Genomic DNA, 26,727 nt, shown 5'->3' on the forward strand with positions numbered 1-26,727 from the left:
ACAAACTTAAGCTACTGGTGCATTTCAAATGTTCAAACTGCATTAAAAAGTCAGTTTTGACAAAAACCCCCACCAGTGTTTATGAAGCATGTCTGGCCCGGCTGGAGTTTCCGTGAACTCCCCGATACCCAGAACAGCAACGCAACAACACACTGCAGAATCGCATGCTTAGTGTTTTCAATGGGTATTTCAGCTGTGTCAGCTGTCTTTAGGAATAAATATGTAGGATCTTAATAAAGATGTAGGACCACAGAAAAGGTAGCCTGGTGTACTCTTCAGCTTGCAGCAGAATAACTGAGGTTTTCTTCTGAAGCAGCCTGGTAAGGACTTGATTTTTCAACTATGAAAAAGCCTATGATAGAAACCTAATGTATCAGATCAGCTTGAAGTCATGGCATTGTACTAGTGCTGGAGAGTCTGTTCACACCAGTTCAATGAAGCTCACACAGCTCCGCATGCGTGGAGATGCCGTCACACCCACATTACGCTACGCTTCCACTTCTGCCATGCCAGAGGGCTCTGCACTGAAGTCCAGCCAAGATGCTCATGCCACCACCACAGTGCCAAGACGAATGTGGCAGGCAGGAACCCCCACCTGAGCCCCAGGAACCCCGACCTGAGCCTGGCAGCCTCTTCGGGCTCTCTCCTGAGACCCATGTCAACTCCACATAATGCACGAGTTTGGGAATGACCTCAGAATTTTATTACCCTGACACACAATGCTTATCGTTTATCTCCAACAACAATTCTCTGTATTCAAAATGAGCTGGCAGATGTGCACAGAGCAAAGATTTTGCTGTCAGAAATTCTGCAGTGCTCCTGAAATCCTAAACCACTGCTGAACTCTCAAACAAGTGTAAGACAACAAGGCTGTTACGTTTACCTTTGGCATCTCAAGATACCATGGTATGTCCTCAGAAGAAAAACACACAGCCGAAAGCATGGATTCAATAAAACTTTATGCCAAAACTATAACTTTATACAGCAGCATTTGTTAAAAGAGTCAAACTCTAAAGTTCAGCATGTACATCTTCAGCTGCATTCTAATGACTAAAGACTCCACGCTTCAAAAATCCACAAGAATTGCTCTCACCAACGGCATGGTGAGAGTCTGCACATCTTTCTAGGGCAAACTTCAATTAGTCCCTGAAATCCAGACTCTGACTCTCCAGCACCAGCAGACAGAAGTGACGGGATACGGGAGGTTACTGCTGGCACCTCTCCATCCTCATCATCATCCCGCTGGAAGCAAACCGCAATGGTACCTGCACTCAGGGCACGCTGCTGAATCCCAGTGAATTGGCAACTGCCTCAGAAGCAGCTAAACCCATCCTCGCAGCAGGGAGGGGACTTCTTCGGACCTCAATCCCAACGTAAACCATTCCCAGTTGTGATTTAGAGATCATAGCTATTCTTATTTTTCACATTAACAATATATTAGTCACAAATTCTATCACTCAGACACAGAACTGATTTGTGCACGACATCATCAAGTTAGGTTAAAACTTATTTTTAATTTATTTTTAAAAAAATCTTAAATTCAAATTGATATTCCCAACGTACTGGAGCATTTGATCATGGGCTACTTGAGTTAAAAAAAAAAAAACCAACAAACAGAGCATCATGACTGTTTCTTTCCAATCACCACCTTTTCCTTTGTCAGGGCTGCAGAGAAATACCCCACCAAGAGCTGAAGTTGCCACAGCCCTCTTCAGCTGCAACTCCTTCATCCATTCAGAACTGAATTCTTTCAGTTTAGACCAGAACGTACTTCAAATTCTCTTGGCAACGCTGGCATGTACTATTGTAAAAAGAACAGATCCAAGGTGAAATATTATCAAGAACCGAAAAACCTCACAGAAAACCTATACAGACAGATGGCATAATTTGTTTTTTTAAATGCTACTTAGCATTTACAGCTGGAAGTGGCAAATATCTAACATGCTTTGAATATGCAAATTATAAGATCAACACAAAAGAGGACAATGCAATTTCTTTTAAAGACAGGCAGTCATAATGTTGAAACAGACTGCAACCAATTTTCATACACTATTCATAATTACTTTATTACACTGTGAAAGGGTAATCAGTTTCCAAATGATCTAATAACCTTGGGCTGCTCTTAACTCTTTTATACCAGCCTGAACTACAAGCACAGGCTGGGTCTCCAACTTTAACGCAATTTCAACAGTCTAATATTAAACACGCAGGCTAGAGGTGCTCTTCCTCACATACGCTCACGCAAACCAGCGTACAGGATTACTTAAGGATTACCAATTAATAAACAGGAACTGCTATATATAAAAAAAAATTCCATTCCCAGCTCTAATCTCAAAGTAATAGCTTTATTATCAGGAAAGGGAAATCTGATTTGGGGCTCCTTGTTAGATTTCAATGTGAAATGGAGCAAATACAGTATGTTTTGACTACTTGGAAGAGTAAATTCTACAGAGATCCGTTACTATGTCAAAGAAAAAAGTCCCCAACGTTAAGTGCTTCAATTGTATTGACTCTTACATTATGGCTCACTCATTTTCATAGTGTCTTGTAACTTAACTACCTGCTGAGGCCACTTTTAGTCATCAGTCACTGACTGAATCCAAGAGAGCTCACAACATGCAAAAATACAAATAACTAAGCTCCCAGGTCTAACTCGTGCTTGGGTTGAAATACCTCCTACTCTCTGCTGGGTTTCTATGCTTTCCCAAGCACTAGCCCGGCAGGGTGGCCCACTGGCAACCACAGCAAGGCTGGGAACTCCTCACAGTCAGAGGAAGTCACACATTGGTCCTGGTTTAGGTAAATATTTTGATTTTGTAGACTGATTAGATTAATGGGCTGAAACCTCCCCAGTAAAAAATGAAACTAAAGCAACATCATTTTTAAATTTTAGAGCTTTTTACTGCCATCATCTCACTAGCTCGATGAACAAGAATAGAAATTACAGAACTATGGATTAAAATATCCAATGTAATGGCTAAACCCCCTGCACTTTCTCCAGTTCCCAAACTCCTCCCAAGCAGAGGCCTTGATCTTCCAAAACGAAGATTAACACACAAAACCTGACAATAGTGTTCAAACTACTAAATGCTTTTCATTTTAAACATCTAAACAGAATAAAAGCTTATCACACTGCAGATGCTGCTGAAACACTTACTGCCTATTAACAAAAATTCAGCTTTATTTCGAAAACAAGTCATTTTGATCTCTACTAATAAGCCAACTCACAAACTGCCAAAACCAAAGCGCTTTTTTTATTGCTAGTTACAAGAAAACTCGAATCAGCACCTAAGATAAAATTTATTACATATACAAAACTGGCATTACAGAAGCAGCCATGTAACTATACCAAGATTGGTGAGGTTTAATAAAAGGTTTACCTATCATACAGCTTTTCACAGTCAGTTCATTAAAAAAAAAAAAGGACTGGAAAATCTGCAAGCATAACCTTAGGAACTGATACTAATACATTCCGGATTTGTTATTTCACACCGTATAGTCATCTTATATGAAAATGAAAGTTATATCCATTTTCAGAGAAGCATAATCAAAGCAAGTTCACTTTCAAAATTTGCCATTACATCACAAGAGAAAGTGTATGACTTCATTGTTAATGTTAAATTTACTGCCACCATTTCTTCTGTGCCTTGCTAACATAAGAAAAAGCCTGAACCCCAAACCCACCATTACTGAAAAACACCCATGTGGCTGTAAGAAAATCTACGCACCACAATCAAATACTATTTATTCCAGTAGTAAGATGTTTATTCAACCACCAAGACCTTTCTTGGCAAAACTTGACCAAAAACTTTCCTAAAGGCAGCCAGCTTGTTTTAATCATTTACATTTTTCAACACTATTTGTTCTCACTTTGTATCCAAAGGTCAGAACTCAAACCACTACCCCAGGCAAGCTTTGGAATAAATATTATTTTTGCCCATTCTTGTGGAAAAAAATTCACCTCTATTAAGAAAGAAGAAGTATAAAAAACAGCTTTTCCCCCGATCCATTTAAGGATTCTTCACGATATTTTTCAGAAACAGAAAGCTAGCTTATAGGACGTTTTTCATGGGTCCTATCCTTTATTACTTAATTCAGAGTGTCACATGATTGTAAGCTTCTGCTTTCTTTAGTAATACAGAAATTTGTTCTGCAAGAACTACACACACCAACACGAGAAGCAGTTAAATGAAGAGCAAGGCTGCGCAAGGTCCAGTTGACATGACAGTTTGAACTATGCCAACTAGGATTCCAGTTTCCCTGACACAGCCCTTCTTCCCTAAAATGTCCCTTCATACATATTAGAGAATATTTACACATTAATCTACATGTTAATGACTAGTAAATAACTCCAAGAAAAGGACCACTCATCTTAGTTGGGAGTCTTCATGACACTGAATGCTGATATCCATACCACATCAGCTCAGTGATGCGCAAGAGCAGCAAATTGGAAGAACCCCCCCTCAGACACCAAAGCCAATATTGGCACCCCTTGGACAGACCTAAAGCCACCTTCAGTGTTCTCCAAACAAAGATAAGAAAATCTTTGTTTAAAGATCCATTCATGCAATTGACTATCAATATTAAAGGTTCACGTTAGAGTAGCATTCTATTCTCCAACCACCGTGACTAAGATACCATTTTTCTTATTTACTCTTAAAATGCAAAATAGAGCTACTCAGTTTTCTTCTAACTCATTTACTGCTCTGAGTCTTGCACTTTAAATACACAAGCTTCAAAAGAAAAAAGATTTTAAAGGAAGAAGCAGATATCTTGGCAAAGACATCACAGCTCACAAAAAAGCAATAAAACTAATACGCAGGCTTGTTGAGTGACCCAATCACACCTGTAAGCGACTCTGTGGCCTTTGTGGAGATGAAAATGCTGAGCATCTGCCTCAGACACCACAGGCTCTATGGAATTCCTGCTTCCTAAATGCCTAGAAAACACTGCTAGTTGTAACCAATTTTGTGAACCTCTCAGCTCTGGAGCCAAGTAAACCAAGTCCCCAACAACTGTCACACCCCTAAGAAAGAACTCTCAGTTGCACGTGGCAACGTGGCTCCTGAACTGCTTTTGTTTTCTGCCTGGTGCATTCAGCTAAGGCAGAATTAAAATTGGTTTAAACAAACACGTCTGGCCGAGGACAGTTCAGGTTTCCCCCATGGTTTCGATACCCCTGCTTTGGGGACTAGGGTGACCACGGTCACCAGAGGGATAAGGCCGACAGCTGGGGACTGTAACAACTCCCGTCATCATCTTTTAATCCATTCATCTGTCAGAACCCAGGCTAATGCTGCAAAGAAGTATCCTTAATTTGAAAATCACTTGGCCAAAACAGCATTTCATTATAATCTCCACACATGATATCTATTTCCACACTCTGCCTTCATAATTGTTTTTTAAACAGTAACTGGATCTCATCTGAAATATCATGTTATCCATATATATCAACAAATTACAGAAATACTGGTTTTCAGTGTTCTACAAACTGCTTTTACTTGAAATTCAGCATACACAGTATCAGCACAATCTCCCTATACCACTTGAAAAAGTCCCAGAACAAGGAAAGATTAAAATATGCATGCTGACCCAGCACTCAGAGCTAGCTCTAAAACTGTACGTTTATTAGAGAATGCAATGCATCTCTGCAAGAGACAACCATCCTAAAAATCTGCAGCACCCCATTACCAAGACAAAGCAGAAAAGTGACTGGAAGGACGGCTTTTTCTGCCCATACACCTCAAACCCATCAAACGCTACCAAGTAGTTAACTTAGGTCCTCGGCATGGGATTTTTGGATTACGAGCTGGCTATCAACCTGCACTTGCAGTTGGTTCTGAAGTAATTCCACTGAGTTTGTGGAGATCTGAATATTTTTCACCTGCTGGAATTTGGTCCATTAAATCAAAATGTCTCAGGTGCCAAAAAGGAATAGCATTGTTTCTATACTTTAAAAGCAGTGGGGTTTTTCCAGAGAGCACAATCACCCCTTAAGTGCTTTATCTACCCACAGGTCAATCACTACAGCAGGAACTTATTCACAGTACACTATGAAAAAATAAAGATAAAAAACTAAAATCCACGGAACACCACTGACCCTGTAAAATCAGGAAGTTAGGAGTTCCTTCTGGCTACTCTCAATCAAAACAATAAGTAGAAAACCCCCCTCAACCCCAAAAACCAAGGAGGTTTAGGATTAGTTTAATAATAAATAGCTTATTTTCTTTCCCACACACAGAAATCAAAACAAAGCTCTTGCGGATGAGCTATTAACCACTTACATCAGGAAACAAAAACCCCATCTTGTCACCTTTACATAAATCAGAGTGAGCAAAAGAGGGGTTGAGACACACACCAAGAGATTCTCTCCAACCTGTAGTACAGTTGCAAAGACAGTCGATGCATTCTGACAGAACAGCTGTATACATCATTATGTTAATTAAAATTAAAGTCTCATCTACTTAGCATACAAGCAATTCACTGAACCTTAGTGACAAAAGGAAGGAACCATTTCCTCAAAAAGGCATAATCACATCCAACTTGTTCAAGTTGCCTGCTTATACTGAAGGCCACAGCGTAAAGCAGATAGAAAAGTATTTAAGAAACAGTCTTGGCTATTTTTAATAAAACAAAGCACTATCAACTCTCACACACACACAAAGGAAGTGGTAGGATAGATTACGTCAGCCCTTGCCTCAATTCATAAATCCTAACCGCAAAACAAGGCAAATTCTTAACTGCCTTTCTCTGGAAAGATGTTTGAAGTGAATACGTGCAGTTTAAGGCTTAAAATACGCTCTCGAGCCCCACTTGCTGATGCATCACTGTCAGACAGCCCCGGGGGGGGGGCCGGGGGCAGTGCGGGGGGAGAAAATGGGGTAATCCCGCACAATTCCATCCTGCCACCAGATCAAATAATATCTCCCCCACCGCCTGCCAAGCACCCGGCCTGCCAGGGGACAGTCACCACCCAACTGCTCTGGGCTCAAACCCACCTTTCCCTGGTCCCAGAGATCTTCATAAAATAGTTTAAACACTACTAAATTACAGGGTTGGAAAAACAAATAAAAGCTTTTAACTGCTGCTCCCACACAATTCTCAACTTGCTGTTAAGGCATCTAAAAACGTCTGTCTTGTGATATTCACTAGGCACAAAGTATTCAAAAATGCGACTGCCTGTAAGAACAAAAACTGACAAAAATGCAGAGTTGGTTGCACGTCTGGAACTAATTGCCTGCAGATTAACGGCTTTACATTGGAATAGTGTTCGGCTGTAGGGTTTTAAATCCAGTTTACTTTAAACTGAGTTCCCAGAAGAAACATGTTGGTGGAGCATCTGAAACTACACTAAATTGCGATTCTCCACTTTCCTACATGCCTAACATTAATGTTAAGGTTTTTTTTTTAAAATAAAAATATTAAGTGGCCTTGTCAACACGGCAAGCAGCCCCATATGGCTGTAAGGAGGCCATCCAGGCACACAATGCCCCATGCAGGGCAAAGCCACATGTACTCGAGAGGAGCTTAAAACCAATTGCAAAACAAAGCAGAGCTGGTTTCTTCCTCAGGAAACAAAGTGGCCAAGCAGATCTCCTGTCGCTATCTTAAAACACGATTAAACACCGCTAAAAAAAGTTACACCACACACCGTACCAATTAGTACTTCAAAGACATTCCATTTTAACAAGTGCAGGGAAAAAGGACTTTCTTTCAGGATAAGGAAAATGCAATCCTTATCTCATTTACAGAGAAAAAAAAAACAGAATTAAACACAGCACTCCGTTTAGCTTAACTGTTTATATTTAGAACACAGAGGTGAAGCATTTGTTATGGAAAGAAAACCCTGCAAGTCTCAAAGCCTTCTGAACTTCCCAGGCCAATAAAAACTACTGCCTCACCTCCCAAGTGAATCTAACTTTTTTCTGAAAAAACTGGAGCACCAAAAGGGGAAAGGGAGAATTAAGTCAAGCTTTTTCTCCATCCAGGTGTTTTTCTGTGTTATCATTGGCTAAGTAACAATTAGTCAACTTTTAGAGCAACCTTAATTTTCCTCTTGGGAACACAACGTGTACGCACACAGGCACCGAAGTTCCCCGAGGGGTCTCGGTTCGGAGACCCACTCCACTGCCCCCCAGATGGAATTTTAAAGGCACACACACACACCCCCCGCGGGACCCCCCTCCCCGAGGTCCGGCCGCCCGGGGGTGGGCGCGGGGAGCGCTAACTCACCGCCAGCCCGGGCTCGGCCGCTGCCGGGCGCCCCAACTCCCCGGCAATCCCGGCGGCTCCTACCGGCTCACCCCGGCGAACCCCGATGTCTCCCTCCGGAGGCCGGGGAGGCGGGGGGAGCCGCTGTGGACCCCGCGAGGAAGAGGAGGGCGCAGGGGAGGGCAGCGGCCGGGAGGAAGCGGGGGCGAGGGGAAGGCGCCGTCGGTGAACAAAAGGAGGCCCCTCCGCCCGCCCGCCCGGCAGCTGGGCCGGGGTGCGGAGCAGGCGGCGGAGCCAACGGCGTCTCCCGGCCCCGCCGCTCCCCCCCGCCTCCCCCGGCATGGCCCCGCCGCCGCCGCACGCCGCCGTTCCCCGCTCGGCCCCGGGGAAAACCCGGCGCGGAACCCGTGCGCCCCCCCCCGCCCCCTTCCCCACACCCCCCTCGCCCGGTTCTCACGCACCGGCCCGGCCCGACCCGCCGCCGCTTCCCCGGCTCCACGCACACGGAGAGACACGCTCCTTCCCCCGGCGGCGGCCCGCCTCCGCCTCCGCCCCGCTCAGCCCAGCCGGAACCGGGAGCCCCGTGATTGATGGCAGCTCTTTAATAGCGTGGTCAGCTAGAAAATGCATCCGCAAGCAAGATGTTAAGGAGGCAAAAGCATCCCCGGGAGCGGGCGGCGCTGGCAGCCCGGAGCTGCAGCCGGGAATATTAATGCAACCAGCCCTTCTCGCCTCTCCCGGCGCTCGGCAACACACACACGGGGGTGTGGAAAATGCAGGGAAAATAGAGGGGTGGAGGGAATCCATCCACACACGGCCATCCTTCCTAAGATGGATAAGAACGGGATGCCTGGCCAGTGGCACGTTCAAAGGCACTTCTACGCAAGGGGTTTGTGGCGGTCTATTCCATTAGTAAGCCATTTTGTTTAAAAATCCTTCCCGCGACATCTTCCTTCCCCCCATCGGAAACAGAAATTCATCTGCTCTGCAAAACACATTCCTTTTAATTGTATTTAAAAAATAATGAATATTTGTCTCTTACCATGTGTCTTCATGCAAACCTGCAACTTGTCTGAACCTCGCAATGTCTTGCACTGTTCTTTAACACCACAACCGTGACCTTTCAGCTCCAAGTACCAACTTAATTTTACAGCAAAGCTTTGCTATTTCCCTCGCAGAATAAAATGCAAAACAAGTCATCTATATAATCTGTTACCTGAGGGCAACATACACTTTTTCCCTGCCAAGCAAATCCATTTCCTAGTAGCATTCTACCTATAAAATAAATAGGGGCGTACACCTTCTCTGATATAGTTTTACAAAGCCAAATTTAAAAATAAATAAAAAATTATGATAATCAAGGTTCACAGACCCAGTTAATTAGAGCAGCAAACTCAAGTACTGTGTGCCAACTTATTCCTTCCAGATGCTGTTAATTATTTGTAGTTGTATATTTTCCCTCTATTTATCCGTAGGTATTTCTCCCACGTTTTGTACCTTCGAACAGGAGTCCTTCAGGAGACAAAGGTCCAACTTCAAAATTTATTCTGTACCTTCTAGAAATAGCTACCTAAAACCACTAACACAGCTGAAGTAGCTGATTAATTCAAATGCCCTTGCCACATTGCAAGACTGCTATGATCAATACAAATTGAAGACGGTGTGCAGCACGAGCTTCGCTCCTACAATATTCATCGTATAACAGCTTCTGAACTGGAGCCTATCTTTGAAAGAACTGGTTCAAAATAAGCTTTGTAACCAAGTAGCCATGCGATAGCTCCAAACCTGCCGGAGCTGAAATTCAATCCTCAAGTCAGTACACAAAGAAACCACATCGCATTTATCCTTACTTCAATTTTCTAATCAAATGTGGCCTGACACCTGGCAAGTCATAGAAGGGAACTTACTGCTCCAGTGTGTATTTAAATCAGTGTTTACTTCTAAGGACTTCCAAAAGAGTTTTCCAGCACTAAGTTCATTCAGGCCAAGTTCCATTTATTTGAAAAATATCCTGTTTGATGGTATTTGTTCAAAACACCTTATCCCTCCAGGACAGATGACCCGCCAGCTTGGACCACAAATTCTAAAAGTCAGTATACATTGGAAAAATGCACTTGAATAAGAAAGGAAAAAAAAAAAAGGCGGATCTGTATAGTGTTTGGTATCCTATCTTTTGTTATCCTATTAGGACGAAAGCTGCTCAGTGCAGAGTCCAGCATCCAGCAGTCTGAACACAGCAACAGACCTGGAGAGTATTCTTGAGTCTCAGACGCTGTCTTGCAAATCCAAGGCAAGCCAACTTCAGAACCGGGCAATGTGGGAGACGGCAGTGAAATCAGCTGAACGCCCATCTGTTTTTACACAGCATATTGGAGATTCTTGAATGAACAGAACAGCTACAGCATTCAGTCACTGACATCAGAAACAACTGAACTTTCCACTAATTGGCTTTCCTATGAGATACGGAGATCTGCCCCCATTTCATAGACTAAAACAAAAAAATAAAAATCCCCCATGCACAGAGTACAGCCCCAAGCTCCATTTTGCAACAGGGACTTTTTATCTTGTCTTTTGGAAATGGATTATCAAAAATGAAAAAAAAATCATTTATTGGGCATGAAATACACCTTTGCTAGTCACAGCATTAAAATAGAAATGCTGTTGTAAGTTTAAGATCAACTAAAAGCATGCATATCTGAAAAAGGGAGAAAAAAAACAAACCTCATGAGTTATACGTACACAAAACCCATCAAGGCTACTCAAGCAGAAACTAACTCCAGAAGGGTGAGGCAAATATGCTGTAGCGAAGGAGAGCTGGAGCAGGCTTGAGCGGAGATTCACAGACTGATGGTGATTCACACAATTGCTGACAGACCTCGCAGGACGCACTGTTGTGTTTGGTCCAGCAGGCATTAGCGAGCTGGTGTTACACAATGAAATAAAGCTCAATTCCACCGCATGCACAATCCAGGCCAGTTTTCCTGGCGGCCTCCATTTATCAAAACAAGCCTGTCATGTCGAGTACCATTAACAGATAATGAACAGAGACAAGGGATGCGGTTACAAGCAAAGCCCTCTGCATGCTACAGGCCTAAGCACGCAGCCAAGGGAGCCCATACCTGACTTTACTATAAAAATTATAATTAAATAGAACACCTAGTTGAAGAAACGTTACAGACAGTAAACAACTGAAGCTGGAAATTTGAAAAAATAAGGCTTTGACTTGGTATTTGTCGGTAATTCCTTATGTTGCTTAAATGCATGTACACATACACCCAGGCACACCACCCCTCCTCACAGCTAAAAGACTGGAAAGCACCCGTTATCTTAGTCCTGTGTTTTCAGTGCTTTCCGAGAATACTGTAACACTTTGTAGACTGTACCTACGCACGTCAGCTCATGAAAGATTGAGCACTGAGAAGTGACAGACAGTGTATCTTCAAAGGGCTGTAAAATGTGCTGCTTTCTAGACATACTACTCATAACAAACACAAATAATTCATAACTTCGCACAAGTCTACCATATTTGAAGCATATTAAATAAAGACATACAAATTTGAAGCGTATTAAATACAAACATAGAAATTCAAAGAATATTAAATATAGACATACTCCCTCCAAGCCACAAGATCTATGGATCAGCAGCATTCTCCACTTCTTCCAACAGAATTAGCCATCACATACACATAAACATTTCCCCCACTAGCAAAACTGTTCCGAAGGAGCAATTTCAGGTTTACCAGATATGTATACACTTGAAACACAAACTAACCATAAACAGGCTTAATGAGATTATACAAATTAAATGGGTAAATTAATTATTTTATTTTTTTTAAAAAAAGAGACATCCAAGTCAAAGAGGTCCCACAAACACTTAAAAGCAGCTCACTCCGAGTTCATGCAGTCGGCTCACCCAGGTAACTTTTTTAAAAGCAGGTTCAAGTACGTTGCCTGGCTTGCACTAATTGTACAAAAAGAAGCTGTGAACTTACTCTTAAGAACACGTGGAGCTGTGATCACGGCAAGTGTTTTCTAAAAGCTACTATAACACTACTTGCCAGCTTAGACAAGCAACAAGTCCAACACATTAAACCCCTGCTAAGCCGAACCTATTTTTAAAAGGGGACTTAACACTGTCTTCAGAGCTCCACGTAAATCAAGCTCTCCGTTTGGATCCGGCATTGGGCAGTGGGGAAGAGAAAGGCAGTAGTTCCAGGAGGACAACCTAACAGCTTATTATTGTCACAGCACTGTTTTTCCTGGTGTGTCACTTAATTCCAGACCTCATCAAAAGTTTCCCTTTCCCCGGCCGTGCCTATATTCCCAGCCAAAATAACAATGATACTTCCAGTGCAAGAAAAAGGCTGAAGCAGAGGCAGTTTAAGCTGAAAGTTAGGAGAATTCCTGAGGCAACACGTCAACTGAAGATTCCTTAGCAAAGGAGCTGAAAAGTAGGCTGGGCTACTCGCGTGGAAGGTCACCTCATAACTGCTCGGAACAGGAGCACTGAATATTTGTTACCTGTTTCTATCTGTTTTCAATGCAACATCAAAGCCTCTAGGCTCTACCTGTTCTAAACACAAAACCTTCGGTCAGGTTAGAGGTAATGTTTTCTTCCTTTGCAAATAACGCACTGTTTTATTCTCAGCTGTGTTTATACTAATAAATGATACTCAGCTCTTGACAAAACAGTTACTACTGTCTACACACAAATTCGAACCTGCTTGAAGCAGGAAAATTGTCTCTACTTGCAGATCTGTGAGCACGTGTAAATATACAACAGGAAACATGCATCAAGTTTTAAGCAGCTTCTTGCCACAGCTTCTTTAATTCAGCTACAGCTTGTTCCACAATTATATGAGGGTGCTTTTCCACACTGCTAAAACGTAATCTCTAAGAGGAAATTCAGTGCAATGTTATTACTGCTTCAACATCATCAAAAGGCCATTTCATTCTGTAATCCAAGCCCGCCTAAGGAGACGGTAAACTCTGCACACAGTTAAACACAGTCAGAGTCTTGTCCACAGTCAGAGTCTTGTCCACTTCCACTCCACCACGTTTGCATGTGCAGCAGTTCCTAAAAATCAGCACATTAAGATTATTTTAATTTAGTGTATAACTGCTGCAATTTGGATCAATCATTTCCTTGCCACTCTCAAATCCCTAAATGGAACCCGTACGCCTTACAGACCATGAACTTTCAGAGGTTTGGCTTTTTTTGTTGGATTGGGTTTTGTTTGGTTGTTTTGTTTGGTGGGGTTAGTTTTGATTAGTTTGTTGTTTGGGCTAAGAGGTTTTTTTTTTTCCCCAAGCCTCTAAGTACACAGCATCTAACCTAGAAGCTGCTAAACCAAACTACTAACACTATCACACATTTTATGGTTCAAGAACTTTGACTCCTTTCCTGTACTTACGCAGTGTTCAGGTTTATATTTCAGAAGACCTCCAGTCAAGCTGCATGTCCTTCCAGCTCACTGTTAAAATGTCACACCACATCAATACTCTGGGAAAGGAGGACCCTATCAAGCACAGAAAATTCTGAGGACCTTCAACAACCCTTTAACTGCTCTTAGGCCCAAGAATTCCAGGCACCGCCCTTGCTGCAACTGCCACCGACAACTGCCACCAACGACTCCTTTGCCACCCCTGTAAGGTAACACACCTTTGGGCCAACTCCACCTGCTGAGAGGCACAAGTCTCAAGAGCAAAAAAACCCTCCAAAGAAAAAAAAAAAAATCGAATAAATGCCAGGACCTGTGCACTGGCGGTACTTACTGCTTGTTAATAGGAAACAACACAAGTTGCCTCAGATTCCCCCGCAGGCCATCCAGAACCTGCGACGCAGCCAAAGAATTACTGTTGGTCCAGACAGTGCATCACTGAGCTGTAGAATGGGGATAGAGACTTCAAGGCCATGAAGTCCAGTATAACTCCATTCTGTGTGTCTTTGGAAGAAATCTGGCAGGTTATTTTTATACGGCATCTTGGATGCACGCAGCATTTGTCACAGTAGGAAAGAAAAAACACAAGTTGCTCCCGCCGGGAGCTGTGAAGACTAAGGCAATTCACATGCTAGCATGTGAAATCTCAGGATTTTACAGGAAGGTCTAGCTTAGGAAGTGTTTGGGGGGGGAGAAAATACCCACAAAACCAACAAAAAAAAAACCCTGAATACAAACAGATCTGGCCCAGCCCACTTGGAGTTCCATCTCAAGTCCCCATGCAATTAAGTGAATGCTCACAGTAATGTCAACCCAAACCCTTCTCCCTACTTTTGCCGCTCTAAATGCCGAAGACTTAATTCCACCAGCTACGCAAACCCCTGAAACCAGACTTCAGTGCGCCTCACAAAAAGCCCAAGTAAACACAGACACGAGGCAGAGAAGGGGAGACAGCATTTTCTATTTCCAGTTAAAACTGAATGCAAGGCCAATGCTCTGAAGTAGGTGTACTTCAAAAAGGACCAAATTCAGCCAGAAGCAAAGTATGCTTTCTTTGGGAAGAAAGGAGGAAAAAAAGAAAAGAAAAAAAAAGATGAATGATCTGAGGAATGCAGCAACTTGGCAAGCAGTTTACAATGTTCTGTTTTCTGTGCATAGGTAAGTTAAGTACGAAGTGTAATAAACTCAGTTGGGATATCACGACCAAGCTACCAGGGAACAAGTAGTGAGACAAGTAACTTGAAACCCAGCTACAGCTTTCATATCCAGAAATCAAAACAAAACCAGACAAGACAAATTTAGGCAAAAAAGTTTGTGTCTGCTATTCACAAAAATAACTTTTTTTTTCCTCCAATATTTTTCCTCTGGTTTGTTTCCTCGTCTCTGTAGGGACCAATACTTAAATTCAAAAGTGTTTTTGTAGAAAATCCCTGCCCTGGGAAACTCCAAATTACAGAATGGTACGTTGTAAGCCAAAAATATCAAAACAAAATCCACTTGTGTCTGCCAGATTTTGTGGTACTTACAGCAAGACATCAGCCTGTTCAGCAGCTCCTTGAATTTAACGACAAACTGACAACACACAACTTATTTTTGAAGGTATTATCTTAAAGAAAACAAGAAGAAATCCAAATATCCATCAAGAAAAAAAAGTCCTATTAAAAAATGAAAATTTACATCCAATAAATGGATTTTAAAAAAAACCCCAAGAGATTTGTTCTCAGCTGTATATGAAAAAGCAAAATAAAACTCTCACTAGTTAGGTGCGTGTGGGGAAAAGGGGAGGGGTAAAGCTAAAGAAAAGGAGGGCAGGAAGAAGTAAGCAAATGCATCTTTTTCAACTTCATCAAAGCAGTTGTTTAACAATGGAAGTCTGCCCGTTCTTCCCTCCAGTTTCTACTAAAAGTAACGTTGGGAATGGAAAACTTGATACCTCTATCAACAGCCTGTGGTATGTTTAAACTATTATAATATAAAGCATGCTTATACTCACAAGCTAAAGGAAATGACTGCCAAATGTTTCCTTTACAATCTTCCTTCCAGAGTAAGACAGATTCTTTACCGAGAGATTTTTCTCACCACACCAAGTATAGCAGAAATTAAACTGATATGTAAAATTCGCAATGGGTTTACAGTTTTTTACTGAAATCATAGCAGAGATAAGACATGTAACTACAGCTCACAGTTTTTTAGTGTAGTAGTCACTTTCACATTCAAAGGCTTCAAAAAAATTCAATAGACTTTTTTTTTTTAAGTGACAATAACCACAGGATGTGACCGTACCTATAATAATCTTTTCCTCCAGACAGGGAGATAAGCCCTAAAAACAGGAAGTTTCTACTATAATCTTGAAAAAATGTTACAGTCTGAAACCACATGACTCCAGTTCAGTTACATGGGGAAGAAACCCTTGATTTCCCAAAACTACGGAAGAAGATACGTCGGGTACGAAACTAATTCAGGCATTGCTCCACCACCACCCCCAGAATCCCCCAAACCATGCAATAACGTCAAGGTTCTTAGTTTATTCCTCTTCTCCTTTTTCCTCCACAAATTCGTAAGAGTAAGCAAACAAGACAGCTTTTTGCTCATAGGAAGAAATAGCATTTTATGTCAAAAATTGATACTTTCCCACATGCACCCGTAACTTAAGAGTCTTAAAAAAATACACCAGGGTAAAAATTGCAACCAAATTTAGGCAGGTATCCATCTTGACCACGCTGTAGCTTATTATACTTAAGAAACTATGCCTTTATCTGTCTGAAAAAGGTCTCTGTACACTTTGGAAGACTTGATAAAGAGAAATTCAGAACTGTACTGCTCAGAGTGCGACATGACCTTCCTCAAATCAGGCAAATTATTTAAGCAGTTTGCTGGCCTCAACTTACTTTGACTTGGTTTTCAAACAGATAAGGATTTACTGCTGTAGGAGCATCTTTCACACAGCAGCCTTCAACCACCTACACAGAAGCTTCACCTGAACTAAAAGGAACGGCAGACTTGCGATAGCTAATATCAACCAATTAATAGTCAAAAAGGCCTTTCAAAATTAGTTTCACAATATTCCTCCCACTGTAGATGAGGAGGTGGCAATAGTTAAGCATGGTTTACGCTAGCTTATCAAACACTCAAAAGAATGGATCCTGCTGTATATTTTAACATAAATCAGTTCTGCGCTACTTGTCAAAACAATGCATATTTTCTATCAGCATTTAACAAAAAAAATAACACAAAAATCACACAAAGTACTTGAAAATCCCATTCACATGACTATTTCCTGACACTGAACTTCCTTCAAAATTCTCAAGCAAAAAAAACACACTAGTCTTAACTATGTTCACCTTGGTTTCATATATAATGCAGCTTCTACAGAAACACACAAATTAATATTTTTAGGACAGCTGTACTGGCAACATGCCAGTTTTCCCTGACACTGTTCCTTCAATGGCCTATCAGAAAGAGAATTTAATGTAAAAGGCATTCGAGATCTTCTATTTAATTGTCTCGTCTCACGACATGGAGAGAAAACACATGAATCCACACAAACTAACACAGAAAAACTTAAAATACATAATCCCCATCAGAATTGGCAGCCAAATAATTTCAAGGCAACATAGTAATTCAGATATGCAAGCGCTATGTAATTTCTTGAAAGTACTTACAGAAAACTGTAAAACATCAGAACACCATTCCCTCCCATTCTAAATTGTGTTCCAGACGTTACATCTTTGATTAAATCAACTGCCTGCAGGTTGCAAATCAAGACCTTACCGAAACACAAACACACAAAGGGACAATTCCATAAAACAAAGATTCATTTAAGAAAATATTTCATGTTCTATATTAAATTTACAGAAAAAGCAAACATTCCTGGACAAAAGGAATGCATGAGTTTCAGAGGATGTGCGGCAAGTTTCCAACATAACAATACACAAATAGCTTTAAAGCCACTGCATAAGAAATCTCTTTTAATAAGAATGGCTCAAGAGTAATCAGTGACCATTTGTAATGAGGTGACATGGTCAAGCTGCAGGACGCCATCTAGTGTCAGCCTCCTCCAAGAAGCATTATAAAACCCACCAAAACACTGTAAATTCAAGTCAAGCCACAAAGACCATGTAGAAACTTCACTTTGCAGCTGCAAATTTTAAGTTTTCAGGTTTCCCCTCAAGTGCTGAAAACAGCATTAAGAAAAAAACTACAACGCACAGAGTCAAGCAACATCACACAAAGTTCTTTCTTATGTTTGGTTCCCACTCCAGCTAACAATTGGATTCATTAACCAAGATCTGAACTAAAGAACAACAAAAACAGTGTGCAAAGTGCAGAAAAATCCAGAGGAGCACAGGCAGGTCTTCAGACCTGTGGTACATAGAACATTAGACATGTTCTTGGTTTGGTCTTTGAGCAATTATCTCATTCTCTCATATTAAAGCTTAGCAGGCAACTTCCTCATGAAATAGAATCTACTGCTTTGTTTTTTAGGATCTGAGCATGCCAAGGGTGGCATACCAAGAGGCAAAAACATAAATTAAAGGTTACACTTTGTTTCAATTTCCCTACCATAGTCATCATTAAGCAGTCACAGAACACATTCCAGGTCACCCATTTCGTTCCTGTTTATAACCTCCAGTCAAAAAGGTCACACTGCATCTAACTTCCATGCAGATGCCAGTGCGTAGCACAAGTCACGGCTGTAAAATATATTAAGTGGGGGATTGTCAAGAATGAGCTAACAGGAAAAAAAAATCAACTAAAAGTTTAGAGAAGAGGGGGAACTGGAGAGCTTGCTAACTAGAATTAAAGCCTGTCTTTTCAGGCTCATTTGTACAGCAGTTGTTAATAGTGGTTATATATTAACAGTGAATGCAATCTCAGGAAAACAACATGAATTATATTCCATAGTCTCTCTTAACAGACATGTTAGCCATGATTGCTTAGTCCATTACTCAATTTACAGGATTATGAGACATCAATTCCAACCCCAACCCCACCCACATTTTTCTAAAGGAGTGGGCAACTAAATATGCAGTTGTCATCCCCCTTGCTACTTCTTTCTTTGGGAGACCAATAACCAGATACGCAACAGACATATTTGAAATCAGCAGACCTCACTGGACAAATGAGGTCAAGAAGCCACCTGACAATCCTGTTTGATTCAGTTCTTGGAATGAACAGACAGTGCCTTTCATGGCTTCCACTACAAAGAAACCCATAATTAGGCCTCGTTTTTGTTAGTTCATCCAAAGATTGAAGATATATACAGGAGGTGGTGTTTAAAAGGAAGGATTTTGAAATCAAATAGCTCCCAAGAATATTACTATATCCCTTTCAGATTAAAACTTCCGCCATCTTCCCTCCATTAGTCCAATTTAAGGTAGGAAACACCGTGTTTTGCCCATTAGTTTCAGACCTTGGGTGGGGGTGTTTGGTTTGTTTGTGGGTTTGGGTTTTTTTAAATAACCTTTAAGATGGCTCTCGGTTGATTAATCCATTTTCATCCTTCAGTGAGTTTGATTCCTATTAGTTCAGACTGCAGAGAAGACATTGATTTTTACTACAGTCAGGATCACGAGAAGTAACAGCTTTTCCAATTAAACAACTGCTCACCACGTTAAGCAGAAAAATATGTCCACGGCAATAATGTGCAAGTGTCCAAAGCACTCTTCAATGCCAACAAAAGCTAACAGACAGGCTTTTAATAACTTTAACCTTTAACTTGAGAAAGGAGGAAAACTCCATGTAATACAGACAGTTCAGCTCCTGTTAACTCTGCTGATAAGAAGCTGTAACACCGAGCAAGGCTCAGAATTACAGACAACTCATCTCCCAGCTCTGAATTACCGTCATTATACCACACAAATCACCACATCGGGCTAAAATAGGAATCACAACCAGAAACGGTCTAGTAGGCTGCCACTTCTTCTCCTCTTAAATGAAGCTTTTATACCAAACAAATCTATACAGTTCTTGCGTTATAGCTTTTCAGAGTTGCACTGTAAATCAAATATTTCATTCCACAGCCTGCAGCTATTCCCACATTTAATAACTGACATGGGAGACAAGTTTTAATCTCCATCAGGCTGAAACAATTACCATCCTCATAACCACTCAAGTCAGAGGTAAAAATTATGAGTTTTGTATTACCTGATTGTATATTCAAGGGGAAACAGTTAAAACTTTTCCAGCGGAAAAAGGCAAGGCATATTCAGTACAAAAGAGGGGAACCCGCACAACTGTACTCCCCAGTTCTGCATGTCCCAGAACGGCCATGCACTCCAAGCAGTCAGGCAAGACTTTCTTTTAAGCTGTAAAAGAAATGTATCATTCTTGCCACAGAGCAGCAAAGGGAAGAGAAATCTCAACAGACGCTACATTTGCCGATGTAATATTCTCCAACCAAGAGCTCGAGCTACAGCTTTAGATAAGACCTTAAACAACTGGGGACTTTTTTTAGTCATTAGGGAAACAGTTCTCGTGCTCAGAGGAAAATCTACAGAAAAGCTGAATTAAGTGACCTGGAAGTCTGTCCTATATCGATGCAATTATTGCCAATGCTGTCTTTTCACATTTTAAAATACTCATTAAAAGAAGTTGAACTTTTAATTTAGGAAGTTAGTTTAAGAGCAAGAGCCACAGCTGGGACTAGCAGTACCGAGACTCTCCCTAAAATGCTCCCAGCAGTTCTAGTGCTCTGCCTTGGTCACATACAGCTGGGTCCACGGACATACGTCGCTCCGCAACTGCCAAAAGGAATTTGATATGGTATCTACTGCAGTCCAACACTAAGCAACCAAGAACCACGAGCACTTTGAGGCTTTACAACCTCTAAGCAGGAAAAGCCCTCCCCAAGGACAGTTATTTAGTCGTCTGGGCAAGGATCACCAGACTGGATGTAAAGGCAAGAAAAAAAAAATAAAGTGATACAGGGACAGTTATAAACAACAGGAAAAAAAATTACTACGTGAAATCTCAGTGTGGAATTTGTACTTTATTACACGTTTTACTAGCTGCTAGAAAGGAATATTAGAAATCACAGCAGGTCAAGACACTGCTTCTTTACAGATATATTGAGGAAAAAATGCAGTATTTTACCTCTTGTCCAAGACAGGAAGAAAATGCCATCAAGTTTGAACCATTCATCCTTTAATTTATGCTCTATAAAGGCCCAAAAAGATACTTCAAACATTCAAATTATTTAAGTCAGCATGAAAACAACAGGTAAGGTGTTAGAGCTCACAGTGTTTTGGAAGCCTGGTGAAGGAATCCCCCCAGAGCTAAATAATTAAGACGCATCTCCCAGATGAACTCTCCAGGCCAAACCAATAGTCATGCCACCAACACACTGAGAGGCCGTGTGGCTGGGGAGAAAGACAGAAGGAACATATAGAGACTTTTATTGCTTTTCCTCACTGAAACATCATCTTTGCATGTTAACGGCTGGGAAAGAGAACACTATATTGATTTCGAGTGCCCTCTACAGTCAGCTCCTTATTAATGACACCATACACCGATGCCCTCATTTACTTTACGAATTCACACCACTGGTACCTGCAGGTTTCTAAAAACCCATAGTATTTTACACAGAAGGTGACAACAGTCCCATTATATATCAGTAGACACAGTAAAATCGTTATTTTTCAGACATCAGGGGGATAAATGTATTCTTTTTAAATTTACATACAGTTTGTGTGTGTGTGTATATATATATATATAAAAATTTACACAACTTACCTATATACCAGTTTCACATCCACCAGTCCCAGCTGGGAGGAGGGATGAGTGAAATAGCAGAGGTGGAATGGTGTCTCATTGCATGAAGCCATTTTTGCAGTTTTGAATAACTATTACCATATTTAAGCAGGTTGTTGATACTTGCGTGATAGTACACAACTGAACTCTGAGTTTAATTTATGAAGGGGTGTTGCTTTTACTACACCCAGTGCAGCTTTTCTAAGAGTACAACGTCCCCAGGAATGATGCCACACCCCTAAAATTTTTCGGTTTTCCTGTAACGAGTGTTCAGAAAGTTCCTGGTCTTTTAAATATTGCTAAACAACAACAGGCACCATGCAGGAAAGCTTCTTATTCAGTATGGATGCGCTTTTGCACCTTTTCTTCCAACTACCCCTAGTGTTTGGATAAGCTTCCTGGGAAAAACAAAGGTGTTTGTTTTGGTTTTTTTTTCTCTGAAATGCCAATGCCCAGAGGCAGTTACTCAAAAAAAAAAAAAAAACACAACCCACCAACCAAAAAAAACCCCAAAACAAGCAGTTTAAAAAGGCATTTTAGTAAATTCCTCTTACAAACTTCCACTCTGAACCGTCTGGCTTCAGTGAGATGATGATGTTGCAACATTCTTCCCAGTTTATCTCCGAAAGAGCCCTTTCTTCACAGAGAGGAGACTCGGCAACTAGTTTCACTTCTGACGAATCTTCCTACCCAAGAAAATTTAATGGAGAGTGGGAAATAATGGCAAAGCTAAGAATAGAACTGCATTGGAGTCACCAAGCCCATTTTGTCATTAAGAAACCTGTCACAGAGCAGGAAAAGCTTAATTTTTTTTCTTACGTTGGAGTTAGCACCTCTCTTCTTTTTACTTTCTGTCCCAGTTTTGTGGGAACACCAAAGCTTTTCACAAGAGAAATGTCTCCCATAGACACAGCCCAGAATAAGTGATGTACCTGGTTAATAAAAAATACCAACATGCTTAGCTAAGAAGTTCTTGAGCTTTTTGTGTCATACGCCTGGGAATTATCTGCATTTCTATAGTTTATCTAAAAAGAAGTTGATCATCATCTTTTCTACTGACAGGCACAAAATAAATTATTTTTTTAAAAACCCCATGTTCTACAAAGGAACACAGCTTATCACACATACAGCCTTTCTGTACAAATTTCAATAAATTAAATCCATCCTCATCAGCCTTAAATGGTGTCATAAGTTACTAATTTTGATCTCCAAAAGTACTAAAGAATTCATTAAAGACTATAGCATCTACCATGAGATAAGCTTCTTATCTGAAACCTCAAGGACGCCAGCATCTTGATCTCTTTTTCCCCCACGTAGGAACCCTTTTGAAGGAAGGTATGCATGAACAGTCTCTGTATAAACTCCTAGATGTTTTTTCCTCTAGATATCAGGTGACTCCTGCATACTCTCAAGAGACCTAAGCAGCATTAAATCCTTTGATTTTATCAAGTAATGCATGTGTCCATGTCAAAATGGTTCTTTCTTCAGGCATGAAAGCTGAATAGGTATGCTACCATTGCTATGACAGGATATAGCAATAGCAAGAAACAGATCCTCTCATTACCAGCCCCATTTATTGGCCACTCTAGTTGCCTCCCTCATCGTGACATGAATAAGGCTATGTAAGTATTCAGGCAGACATTAAAATGTCACTAGAAAAAAAAAAAGTCTCCTGAAATTTGTCCTATCAATGTGCTGATAGCAAAATAAAACACTACCTCTGATTAAAGTACAAAGCTATTAAAAAATATTGCTGCTTCTCTGTCAATTTGAAGGCGAATTAACTCTCTCACGTTGAATAAAGATTAAGTTTTGTTTTCATAGACTTTATGTGCAGCTTTCTATTGAAGTGAATAAGGAAGCCGCTGTTTCTCAGATTTTTTTTCCCTCTCAGGCTGACTATGGATTGCAGGAGCAATCTGTTGATCTGTTTTAACATCGGTGGTGTCTAAGATTACCTCACAGTCATAAGAACTGGAGTTTTTAATTATTATTTTTAAGTGAAAGATTTTAAGGCATGTGATTTCAGTTAATTAAAAATCCACTGAGTTATCAAGCTACTATTAAAAGACCTATTTCAACCCCAAACGAGGATAAGTTACTGCCATGTGGAAATACATCATTAAATTCTTGGTCACCGATTATAAACTTTTTGCTTAAAGCGGGTACATACAAAAGATAACACTGACAAGAAAGGAGCTATGCAGAGGGCATCCAATAAGTAAACTACTAATAAATTCAATTATTAGTGATTCATTTTATCCAAATCTGAGCCCTTGGGAGCAAAAGAAAACACCAACAGAAAAAACAGAATTTAATGGTGTCTTTTTTTTTTTTTAAGCCTCCAAATAAGGCAGACTCACAACCGATGGCTGAGAAGAGTGAACAAGTTCTAGCCTGCCATGAAGGCAACCTATGTTCCCAACCAAGCAGGGGGAAGGTGTTTGCCCCACCACCAGCGCCCCATCTTCATTCTCCAGTCTAAGAGCCACATTTTCTATTCCAGAAAAGCAAGTAAACGTACCAGGTGATGCTCTTGAGCTTTACTCACGTATCTCACACTGGAGACCTATCTTCTGTTTCAGAAAATCTATGATTATCCTTCTAATCTTTCTTGAAGAGGATATTCATCCTTCATCTAAGGGGATTCAAAAAGATCTCTTGAGGACCCTGCTTTTGGACACAGGCAGTAACTGTAAGAACTCTAAGGGCCATAAGAATTCAGGGCTATCTTCAAACAACTACATCCTTTAATGTCCTTTAAAGTAAATCACAGGAGGAATGAGTTTAAAACAAAGGTGGTTTTTTTATTTATAAACAAGCTCAACATAAAGCCAAAGAGGCAGAAGAAAATAATTTGTCTCCAACACACTAACTCATTGCCAGGAAAATAAATACGGGGGGGGAAGGTCAGAAAAGTTTTTTCCAATATGAACAAGCAGAAACACTAGCCTACAGAAAGGATCTAATAAGCTTCCATCACAAATTATCTTCCACAAAGTAACAGCTGCTCTTGCAATTGTCAAACAAATACAAGTCAAAAAACTCAACCTCACAGCCACAACAGCTATTTCACAGCTACCAAAACCAGCTAGGCTACTGCAAAAAACATCTCAGAAATCCTAGCGCGTTCAGTGTAATTTAGCGATAAAGCCGTGTCTTCCCTGAAAACTATACATGTGACTTTTTTTTTCTTGGTTTCAATCAGTATATCAAAATAGCAACTACCTATATGCCTTTTTACAAACAGAAATACACATCTGTGTGGGTGACCGTGATACGCAATAAAGCAGTTGCTGTACACTGGTTAACATTAGGTTCCCACACCTTAAAATCATTCTGGATGTAATCTTTACCAATATACTGATGTAAATAAGTGCCAAACTACCTAAAACATTGCTGGATTAATAGTATAATTTGTAAGATACTGCATTTTGAGCCACAAAAGCTGTAAATTTAGACCTCGGAGGCTGTGAGTTAAGTGTCATATACAGCTAACACACCTACTAGACGTCCTGTTTACAGCCCTATACTTCTACTCATACAAAGTTTACAGTTTTATAACAGTTGTCAGTGCAAAGGCAATTCGGAGTTTTAAGCTCGTGCCTTTGTATATCTTTATTTGTCTTTGAACATCAAAATCAACAAATAATTGAGAACAGTGGCTAAAAAAAAGCATCTATTGTAAGACAAGTCTAGAGCCTTTGATAGCTACAAATCTTTACTACATCTCTCAATACAGATTATTTTTTCAAAAAGGATCAATAGCCTGGCCACTGTTTTAGCATAACCCATTCTTTCTGTAGAACCACTACTGCTCCAATTCTGAAAATGAGCAAACTGCTGTGCACATAAAAACGCACTACCTGCAATTCAACTGACAGATAAGTAATCTTGGGAGCTTTCCCGTCTTTTGTTAAAGAGCGTTTCCTCAGACCTCATTTCCCTTTCACTTGACCAAAATAGAAAGATTAAGGTAAGCCGTTTACAACTTAAAACTACATTTACAGCTAAAACTCATTACATGTTAGTTTTAACTAGCTACACTGAATTTGAAACACACATTCGGAAATTATGCCACGGCTTTCAGCAGAAACATTTATGCCTCCCACAGCAAAAGCCCGTGCACCGTCTCCCTCCCTTGTATTAACGTGTTTATCGAACCATCACTCCATTAGCATTACGTAACACAGCCAACCTTCTCAGACATTTTATAATTACCTCACACCAACTCTAACGCAGTGCACACGTACACTTGGCCTGTGAAACTCTCAGCTTTTAGACCTCGCTGACATACGAGGAACTGTCTGATGCAGAGCTAAACTGAGACCTTCACCCCCGGGGCACATCTGCCTGTATCCTTAGCCAGACCTTCACAAAACAGAGCCACGGTGCCACTGGCCGATGCCATCTTTTCTCATACACACACTCAGGACATACTAACACAATTATTTTAACAGTTGTGATTCTTCCTTTAAGAAAAAAGAATCTTAAAAAACCACATTTAATGTTTGTCAACTGACTACCTCTCCTGCATGCCGAACAGAGTAAATACTCTTTGCAGTTATGTCTGTAATTCGACATTAATTCCTTAATCTTCTTAAGTCAGGGCAAGCTTGTGGATCATTACGAGGTTATTTAGAAGAGCACATTTGAAGTATTACATGAAGTGTACATTTTATTAGGAAAATAAGTTAACTCAAGTTTTGTATTTCGTCATTCATACACCTGGAAATAAATCAATCTCCTTTGGAGAGCAATAAGATACACTCTGAACTATTATTGCAACATAATCCTCTTTTGTATGGTACAGTATCTGCTAACAAGATTGCGTAGCTTTCACATTGGATCAGCAAGACTGTGACCTTTACCGACAGTTATTCTAATATTAATGCTAGAGAGATGGCCAGTGCAACAACCTTCCACATTTCTGCTCCCTGTACAGATACCGCAGGGATTAGCTTCTCCCGCCTGTCACCACTTGCTTCTTGCTTGCATCAAAAAGCAGAGGGATCAGGCCCAGCAATTATTTCTATTGCCTGTGCAACACCAGCAGGCTACACAAAAAAGCAGGCTTCACCAGAATAACCCTTACTTTAGCGGTCTTCGTTGTGCCATTCCTCATTTAGAAGACAAGAGCAAACAGGGTCCTCACTAGGGCCTTTTCCAACCATTGATAGGGACCCTCTGCAGCTCCCAGCACAACCGTTTCCCACTGTATCACTTCTCTTCAAATACACACTAACAGTTTGTGGAGGAAACTCCCTCTAATGAAAACAATTGAACACTGGGTGGCTGGTACCAGCATTACGAAGAATGCATT

At 40.8% G+C, this 26,727-nt stretch overlaps 1 protein-coding gene across 4 annotated transcripts in view; it reads right to left on the reverse strand.

The window, feature by feature from the left end:
• The window catches only part of RERE (arginine-glutamic acid dipeptide repeats), a 241,109-nt gene that overhangs the window by 182,596 nt on the left and 31,786 nt on the right, over positions 1-26,727 (reverse strand). The window contains exon 1 of one of the 4 annotated variants that reach the window (XM_074609417.1): positions 8,673-8,804. The exons of the other annotated variants lie outside the window; for them this stretch is intronic. The gene's annotated coding sequence lies outside the window, so the exon portion shown is untranslated. Of the gene's footprint in view, positions 1-8,672; positions 8,805-26,727 lie in introns of those variants that run through there. 4 annotated transcript variants of the gene reach the window in all.

This window comes from Larus michahellis, chromosome 16, assembly GCF_964199755.1.
Source record: "Larus michahellis chromosome 16, bLarMic1.1, whole genome shotgun sequence".
Classification (NCBI taxonomy): Eukaryota; Metazoa; Chordata; class Aves; order Charadriiformes; family Laridae; genus Larus; species Larus michahellis.